This window comes from Pinus tabuliformis, chromosome 2_2 (assembly GCF_031772625.1).
Source record: "Pinus tabuliformis cultivar Carrire ecotype Pingquan chromosome 2_2, CPIR1, whole genome shotgun sequence".
Taxonomy (NCBI): Eukaryota; Viridiplantae; Streptophyta; class Pinopsida; order Pinales; family Pinaceae; genus Pinus; species Pinus tabuliformis.
This window is the reverse complement of record NC_142300.1, coordinates 881,439,691-881,449,885: the sequence shown is the minus strand read 5'-3', so window position 1 is coordinate 881,449,885 and position 10,195 is coordinate 881,439,691.

Sequence of the window (10,195 nt, the reverse complement as noted above, 5' to 3'; positions counted from 1 at the left end):
GTTTCTCCTATACTGGGCTCGTTAAACATTTCACAGTAAAGGACCTGTTCAATTACAAACAGGAACGAACCACTCCTTCCTAGGGTTCGAATCAAAACTGGGTTGGACTCATCCGAAGGATGAGCTTATAATCAAGCATATGTTATCCTCCTCAAGCTTGTTAAAAATAAAGAGGTACTTGCCAGAAATGGTGGGGGAAAAGAGAGAAGAATGAGCCTATTTGTTACCTTTTGTCTCAGAAGAAACTTTATTACCACTCTTGGACACGACACTTTTCATTCACCTGGGTTGGGAAATCTTTTACCTCACAGTCGATCAAACCACTTTTGAAAGTCTTCAACCGGGTTCCGGGGATTAACTTTGAGTTATTTAGCACCAAACCATCTGTCGTGTCGTTATGTGTCCAAGAGGTCTGCAAACAAAACTTTCATCTGCAAAATACTTGTCATCCATTTGACCATCCCTGAGTCAGTCCTTACAGCAATATTTCTTCAACTTGAACAATGATTTCGTGTTGTGGGCTTGCCCGCAACGGGTCACTTTCTATCGACATCAGCACATTATCTAGAGAGATGACTTAGAAATCGTCAGTGCCTTGAAGTCTGCATGCATCAATGGCAGGTTTCTCGCCTTTGACGTCAGTTTACATCATTGACTTTCGATCGAAGGATTCCGTGAAATGTTCGACATCAACTCATTCATTCACATCTCATGGATTGTACTGGGTACTTTGAGAACCATTGACATTACTGGTGGTCTCTCTCACGCTTGTTAACAGTTCACATCATCGACTGGTAATCAAGTGGTTTCTACCATGTTCGACATCGACTCATTTATTCGCATGGCTAGAATCGTACCAATTCGAGAAGTAGGAATGAAGACCCTGGATCAAATCTTTACCATCCAGGCTGCGAGGAGTTTTGTATTCATTATCTAAGTAGACTAACTATAAACAGATGGCTGCGCCCATACTGTGTCTACAAAAGTCTATGATTATGATGTACTGCAAAATCATTCCTGTATCAGAGTAGTTAGTCTGTTAGTTAAAATTTTAATCTGAGTATGGGAATGCCTACCTCAGTGATGATATAATCTTATACATGTATTTTGTGTTGAAAATTGCAGGTTCTGACCAGGTTCTCCACGAGATAATCCTCGAAATGATAAAGCGCTTCACCCTTCCTAGATAATACAAAACCCTAATCTATTCCAGGCTTCGCACTTTAGGGGGCAATCTGTTACACTAAAAAATGTCACCATGGCTATTTACAGTTGGTATGGCTATATCAACAGTCATACTACCCTCTTGAGCAAGTCTTATGCCTCTGCTATTCATGTCAAAACTCCAAGAAAGAGAGAAAGTCTTTATAAATATGTTTATCTCTGGGTACGCAGGTTCTCTCAAACCTTGCCTGCGGGTACGCACCTATTGTTCATAAGGTCTGCGTCCAAGGACGCTCTGTATCTAAAGGGGCAGGTGCGTCCCTCTGAAAAGGTTAAAATGCGCAAGTTTTATCTTCAAAAACTTACTTGTGGTCATTTCTAGAGCATTCTAGAAGGTTGTTTGATGTGTATTGAGCGCCTCCAGATGGTTCATGCACTCCTATCAAAGAGGAACTTATCCCATCAATAAGGGAGTGATCCCATCCAAAGAGGGGACTATCCCATTGATGGTGGACCTGATTAACTTCCTCTTGAGCACTATAAATACAGGCATTGGGCCAGAAGGAGAGGGGGTTGAAAGCTATAGATTTCTAAGGGTAAATGCTGCTGGAATTAGGACTCCCATTTAGAAGCTTGTGAGGAGAGATTGCCATCTTTACTTGTTCTATTTGGAAGTGGGTGAGCTTTGTCAAAGTAGAAGAAGACTCTTATGGACCCTGGAAGGAGCTTGCACAACACCAAGGCTCAGGTTGTAATGGTTCCTTTTGATTACCTTTAATGCAAATTGGTCCATTCTTCTCAATAACTTGTTGTTTATGGGTTATTTCATGTACTCCTTGGTCTATGTGTTGAATATGCTTTGTTTTATGTTATAATCAGGTGCTATTTAATTGTTTGACTGTTGGTGATTGCAGGTTTTGGAGAAAATGAGGAGCTCATCCAGATCAACAAAGCTTGGACTTCTACAACAGTGTTTGGACAAAGGTAAGAACGAAACACTTGATTTCTCATATCATAATGTATGTTTAGAGAAGGATAGCTCCAGTTTGTTTTGTTTGTCATTAGAATGTCTTAGACTTCTAGGAAGGTCAGTTGTGTCCGCACCCTTGACTGATTCTGTGTGACAGTGCCTCCATCAAATGCATTCGCTGTTGTCAAAAGCAAGTGGTCCAAGGGAGAATCAAAGCAAGGAAGATCATTCGGGACTCTATTAACAAGCGCTTGGTGGCCTATGTTTCTGAGCTGACAACCTCCAAGGAAATCTACGATAGACTGGTGAGTTTATTTAAAGCTAATGATGCAAATCAAGTTATGTTCCTTAGAAATAAGTTGATGCAAATTAAGAAGTAAAAAGATGAGAGTATGCAAGCATATTTCTTAAGGATTGCTGAGATCAAGAATGATCTCCTATCTATTGGGGAAGTAGTTCTTGACAAGGAAATGACTATCACAACCCTTGGAGGACTTCCACCTAAATGGTATATATTCAGGACTACTCTTCTCAACAACAATGTCATCCCAGGATTTGAGGAATTGATGGCTAGATGTATTCAAGAAGAGAAAAGGATGGAAGAGCAAGAAATGCCCATACTTAAAGGTCATCCCTCTTCCTTTTCGTCTCATGCTAAAAGAAGAAACAATTCTGGGGATAAATCGAAAGGAAAGGCTGGACCAAAGGGTGGAAGAAAAGGTCGATGTTACAATTGCAACAAAAAATGGGCAACTATGCGAGGGAGTGCCCTGATAAAAGGGACTCACACCATGACTATGAAAAAAATCATTCTCAAGGCAATCAAAGGAATGGCACATCCAATGGCAGAGGTAAAAGAAATGTCGGAAATCAAGGAAGAGGACAACCTTTCAAGAAGGCAAGAAACTCTAGGTATGAATCTAATAAGCAAGATGAATATTTTGTACCAGCAACCCTCTCTGCTACTGCTCCCCCGGACTCGTTGGGAAATTGGCTTATTGATAGTGGTGCCTCAAGGCACTTCACTGGTTACAAAGAAGCTCTCTCCAATATGATTGAAAAGGAGACCAACATGGAAATTGTTCTTGGGGACAATGCAAAAAATCCCATGAAAGGCATAGGTAATGTCACTCTTCAATTGAATTAGGGTAATACAATTCATTTGCAAGAAGTCCTATATGTACCTGATCTCAAAAAGAACCTGGTGTCCGTTTCGGAAATGGAGTACAAAGGCTACAAGGTAAACTTCATCGATGGAAAGGTACATGTATGGAAAAATAATTTTAAGGAAGCTTTCACTCTTGGGTTTCAAGTCGATTCATTATATTAGGTTGGAGGAAGTCCTCTAGGTGTCATGTCTTGTGACACATCACTTCAGTCTGAACTATGGCATCGAAGGTTTTCTCACCTCCATTATAAAGCTCTACCCAATGAAACAAAAATGGTGACAGGGATGCCTGAGTTCCAAGTAGAGAAAGAAGGTGTATGTCCTGGATGTGCCGAAGGAAAGCTCAAAAGAGGACCATTCGCCTCAAGACAAAGCAAGATCTCTGATATATTTCAGTTGGTTCACTCAGACATATCTAGTATGATTCTTGTGAACTCTTTGGGAGGATATTTATATTACCTCACTTTTATAGATGATTATTCTTGCAAGACTTGGATATACTTCTTGAAAAAAAAGGATGAAGTGTTCACTTGGTTTCGTCACTTCAAAGCCCTGATTGAGAATCAAACTGTAAAGAAGATCAAGATCTTAAGGAGTGACAATGGGACTGAGTATGAATCCAATGAGTTCCATGACCTTTACAAAGAGGTTGGCATTAAGAGGGAGACTAAAACACCATATCCTCCTAAGCAAAATGGTGTGGAAGAAAGGAATAATCGTACGATTATGGAAGTTGTCCATGCTATGCTTCACGATCAAAGACTTCCGAAGTTTATATGGGATGAAGCTGTGAATACCGTCGTATATGTGCAAAACCAATGCCCTCATCAAACATTGGGTTCCAAGAATCCCGAAGAGATGTTCAATGGTAAGAAACCTGACGTATCTCATTTTAGAATTTTTGGAAGTTCGCTATATTTCCATGTGGCGAAGGAGAAGGGGAATAAATTGGGTGCATTTAGAAAGAAATGAATCTTCGTGGGCTATAGCGAAAACACTAAGGGCTATAGAATCTATGTAGCTAGTCAAATGGAAATCAAGATTAGCCATGATGTCACCTTTGACGAAGATATGGATCTTAGCAAAGTTGAAAATATTCCTACTCAAAGGGGATCTAAAGAAGCTAACACCAGGGAACCAAAGTAAAAGGAAGATGAGACGATGCCCGATGTGGAATAACCTATGGATCCTATTGATCCCCCTCCGCAAGAACCTTCCTCTTCTAGGAATAGGCCTTCATGGCTTAGGGGGACACTTGATGACGTTGAAGGGCACATTGCACCCAGGGGAACCTTCCGGGAAAGTAAGAAGCCAACCAGGTATCAGGAATACTTGACCATCATGAGAATGATCATCCAAAATGAGCCTTCGTCATTCACAGAAGCTGTCAAGCATCAAGTATGGAAGGATGTTATGACTGAGGAATATGAGTCCATCATGAAAAATGATGTCTGGGATGTGGTCCCCAGACCCCAGGACAAAGCAGTTGTCACTTCGAAATGGCTTTACAAGATAAAGCATGCAGTTGATGGAAGTGCGGAAATGTATAAGGCTCGTTTTATCACTCGTGGCTTCTCTCAAAAGGAAGATATAGACTATGACGAGATATTTCCACTGTTTCCAGATATACCACCATCCCCTCGATCATAGCCCTTGCTGCTTCACAAGGATGGAACCTACATCAGATGGATGTCAAGACCGCGTTCTTGCATGGTTCGATCAAAGAGGAGGTCTATGTGGAGCAACCCAAAGGATTTGAGATTCATGATCGAGAATCTCATGTGTGCAGGTTGAAGAAGGTTGTCTATGGGTTGAAGAAAGAACCCCGAGCGTGGTATGAGAGGATCGATAGCTACTTGATGAAGTTGGGATTCACTAGGAGTGAAGCTAACTCTAACCTTTACTTTAAGGTTGAAGATGACAATCCTCTCATACTAGTGTTGTACGTTGACGACCTCTTTCTAACAGGTGCAGACCCTCTCATTCACAAATGTAAGAGGGAGTTGGTTTTTGAATTTGAGATGAAGGACCTAGGACTGATGCATTGTTTCCTAGGACTAGAAGTCTGGTAGAAGCCAGGGGAGATTTTCCTATCTCAAGGAAAATATGTGATGAAGATATTGGAGAGATTCGGTATGGTGGACTGCAAGCCTGTGACTACCCCGATGGAGCTTGAATTCAAGAAGTTAAGCGGTAGTGTTGTCGGACCCGTTTTACGAAATGCTACCAGAGTACCGTCAACTCATTGGAGCATTGATGTTCTTGGTGAACTCTCGTTCGGATATATGTTTTGCAGTCAACATGTTGAGTCAACATATGGTTGAGCCTCACCAGTCACATCGGATTGGTGCTCAGAATCTATTGAGATATCTTCGTGGCACAATCACTCATGGGTTGAGATACATTGACGGAGATGTGAGACTACATGGATATACCAATGCTGATTGGGCAGGCAGTGTGGTGGACCAAAAGATTACTTCTAGGTGTTGTTTCTCTTTGGGATCTACATCGATATCCTGGATGAGTAGGAAGAAAAAGTCGATGGCTTTGAGCAAAAGCTCTTCAATGAGCTGTTTAGATTTAGATTGGATACCACCGTGATCTTGTGTGACAACCAGAGCGGGATTCATTTATCAGATAATCCTGTATTTCATGATCGCTCCAAGCATATCGATATTAGGTGCCACTATATTTGGGATATGGTGCAGTGGGGAGAAATAAGGCTCCAACATATCAATACAGATGAACAGGCCTCTGACATTTTGATGAAGCCCCTGGAAAAGGTCAAATTCTTGACTTTCCGAGAACAACTTGGTGTCGTTCAGAGACCCTCTTATGAGGGTCAAGTATGATTTATTGAGCTCTGGGATCTCCAGGGGGGCACAGGGTACTTCTTGGAGCGACATGCGACCACAGGGCGACCCACCATCCCTTGGTGGTGCACTATGTACAGGGTGAAAGGTTCAACCTTCCCCTGTGACACCCCGTCGTGACTGTAGGACAGGATGATTAGTTCTCCTATGGGCCTGGATGATTAGTTCTCCGTGGAGACTATGGAACAGGATGATTAGTTCTCCTGTGGGCCAGGATGATTAGTTCTCCTGTGGTGACTGTTGGATAGGATGATTCATTCTCTTGTGGACAGGATGATTCGTTATCTTGTGGATAGGATGATTAGTTCTCCTGTCGAGGCATCCTACCCATGCAGTCTAAGACTCATGGGAATTACCTCTCATCTGATCAATGAGTAGGGAAATGGGGTTAGGGACCATTAGTAGTACTATCGATGGACGCATCATTGTATCTATCGTAATCGTTATGCTAGGATGACCTCCATTGATCTAGGATCAGTGAGAGTGGTATGACACACTATGATACTGACTTCGGGTCAATGGAGGATGCTATGATACATCCTCGATCATTTCTTCTTCTTCATAGTTCGAGTAGAGCAGAGTAGGTCCAAGCAGTGCGGGGCAGTGCATTTGATGGCTGGGATAGTAACGACGATCAGACGGATTGCAGATGGAGTTCTCCCTAGTTGAGAGGGAGTGTTAAAATTGGAAACTAGGGCCAAACTCTAGGTGGGTCACCTTATTTATGGCAGTTGATATTTTTCCTAGATTTCTCTTGTCAAGAGGTGTGGGATTGATCTAAAGATCATCCGATTCCAACAAGTATTTCTGGAGATATGAATTTATTTGTAATTACTTGACAAATTGTCAAGGTCAGCCAATAACTAAATGTGTGGCACAAATCATATAAATACAAGTGAGATTGATTCATTTCAAATCATCTCATCATCTCTCTTTCTTCTCTCTCTCCTTGTATGATTGGGTATACACAAGGAAGAGGATCTCTCACACGTGGGAAGCAAGAAGACGCAGGCTGAAAGAGGACGCAGAAATTATTGACTGCGTTGACTGAGTTTGACTGAGGCAACAGAAGGCAAGTTTGACCTGCGTTGAGCAAGCATTGACTCATCAAGGGTGTGGTTTTGGTGTGGCTGCCTCTCCTAAGCAGGCTGCAGATTTTGGCATAGAAACCGAGGCAATCTGACCTTTGGTTTGACCAGCATTGATTGCCCTAGTTTTGGGCAGTAGTTTGACTGTGTTTTTGGTGCTGTTCAAGGGTTTTTTCTTAAGGCTATTCAAGGGCTTGTTGACCAGAAATTGACCAAGCATATTGGAGGTCAATTTCAATTCGTTTGACCAAGTTTGACTTTGCTGATCTAGGGTTTTCTGCTGCTGATATAAATTTACAGAATTCTGATTTTATACTATTTCTCTTTGCTGAACTATTGAAGATAAAAGAAGATTTTATCAAAGGGTTTCCCCGCATTGGGGTTTGGCCCTGGCTAGCCACTACATCTTGTGTCTCTTGTCTTGGCTTGTTTTCTGTTGATCATTTAAGGTTCTATCTGCACTTTACTTAATGTATATGTGATTGCTAATCTGTGATTAATAAGAAGAAAAGAAGTAAACTTCTCTAAGCATAGAACATACCATAATTTAACACCTATCAACATCATCATCTCATAATGGATTACCGTTTATTTTCAATCTTCTTCCCATGAAGGCCATTCATATGGCTATGGAAGAATTAGTTAGGGCTTACATGATTATAGGTTAGCACATTGTGTCAAGGTCATGCATTTCTATAGTGAAGGTATGCATTTATCCTTAGCAACGTGTGCATATCCTCCCCTAACAAGTACAAAAATCATTACGTGCATTCACTTACGGGTGTACATTTTCCCTAACAGGACACACATTTTCTACAATGCCTTGTTTTTATGAAATTTCATAGGGATAACATGCTAATGTTTATAATTCATCTAAATATATGAACTTTAACTATCATTATCATTTCAAGGCGTTATCATGCAAATCCTAACACAAGACTTACATTGTTCACTCTAGCGTATGTATTTTCCTTAATGGCCCGTTTTCATATAAAAAACACATAATTTCCATTTTGAGCATACATTTTCTCCTTAAGGAAAACATATCTAATATTAAGTAATGCATTACTCAATAACTTACGTATCCATCATCTCATAATACAAAATTCAACATTAGTGCATTTCCCTTAGATTGACATGTATTTTAAGAAGGAAAATTATTTTTTTTTTCCATATTTCTCCTACAACAATTCTTTTGATATTTTTGCATGGAAAAGGGTTTTAAATTTCCAATTGCACAAACAAATATATAGGAAAATGTACAACTTTTCTACAACCCTATATCTTGTGATATATCATGTAGATATACAAATTGATATATCAATGAACCTTGTAGATTCACAAAGAATTTGTTCTTACATCCAAACATTCAGTTGTGTGCATGCTTGTACATGCAATCAATGTATATGCAACTCACCATGTTTCCCAATTACATCAAGTATGAAAATCATAATACAATGATCTTTCATAATCCAACACACACACACACATATAGAATAGTGAACAAATCTAGTAAATGCATATCTCTTTTCAAATATTGCATGAAACACACACGCACACACACATACACACACACACACACACACACACACACACACACACACACACAAACACACACATATATATCATCTTTAACTCAACTATACAAGCAAACCCACATAAATAGTTTTTTATCATATTTGTGACCACTTGCAACCCATCGTATGATAATTAATTGTGAATGTTTTTTACTACTTTAGATTAGGACATTTACTTAAATTATTATAGTGTTCTTCTTCATCAAACAACTACCAATGCATAAACAATAAAGAGACAAGAGACACAAAATATAGGTGATCAAGACCCTTGACCTATTTACTTCTCCAAGACAAAGTCACAAGACTCCCTTGTTTAACTTCTTCCTTGAGATAATGATATTCAAACTTCTTCCTCCTCCCACTTCCCTTGCCTAGACTTCATATTTTGCTCCTTGGCTTAGATATGCACTTTTCGGCCCTTCTTTAGAAACCCTAGATTCATTCCTTGAGAAACTTTGACCTTCAACCTTCTTCGCTTGATGGAAACTATCCTTCTTAAGATGACTGTAGTACTTTGGCCCTTTCTGCAATAGACAATACTATAATCTCACACATGTTGAAGGGTTTAGCCCTAAAACAAATCCAAAGGAACTCGGTTATCTTCCTCCTTTTCTTGGTAATAATACTTCTCCTTTGTGATCTTCACACCTTTTCTCACTCAGATTGCCTTGACCAAAATTTAATCCAAATGAAAGCCAAGCTGCCTATATATAGTGTTTTGTCCATCAAATAAGTCGACTTGTCTTCGAAGGAACATCCTTTTTCTTATTTTGAAGCCCGAAATGAGGAGAATCTTGTGACAAGTTCTTGAAGGGTTTATGACATAATCAAATTTGCTTTTACTGTGTAACATACCCAAATGGGTCTTCAATACTTATATTGACTCATTAGACTTTATGTATTGATGACCAAACCTAATAGCTCTCAATGGAAGCTTCTACTGAAAATAAAATCCCTTGATCATGAAACCCATGATTCAAGCATTACAAAAATAATTTTATTTTTCTTATTTTCATCAATTTACATAAAATCATAATTACACAAGTCATTATGAAGACTAAACCTAGTTACACTTTTCAACACTATTAGGCACAATTATGGCCCTGGTGTCAAATTCACTCATGAGACAAAGCTTTGTTAAACATACTATGTTTAATTTTAACTACACCATCAAAATTTCATTTCAAACATTGACACCATATGTAGTTGTGCTTTAGTGTCTCACAACTTATGTGTTACAACTTCAAAGCCTTATAAAGCAAGAAGTTTTAGCATAGTTTCAAAGTGCTAAACAGTGAAATTTTATATACATTACATGGAGAATTCAACTACCTTTAAAATAAAGGTCTACAAAT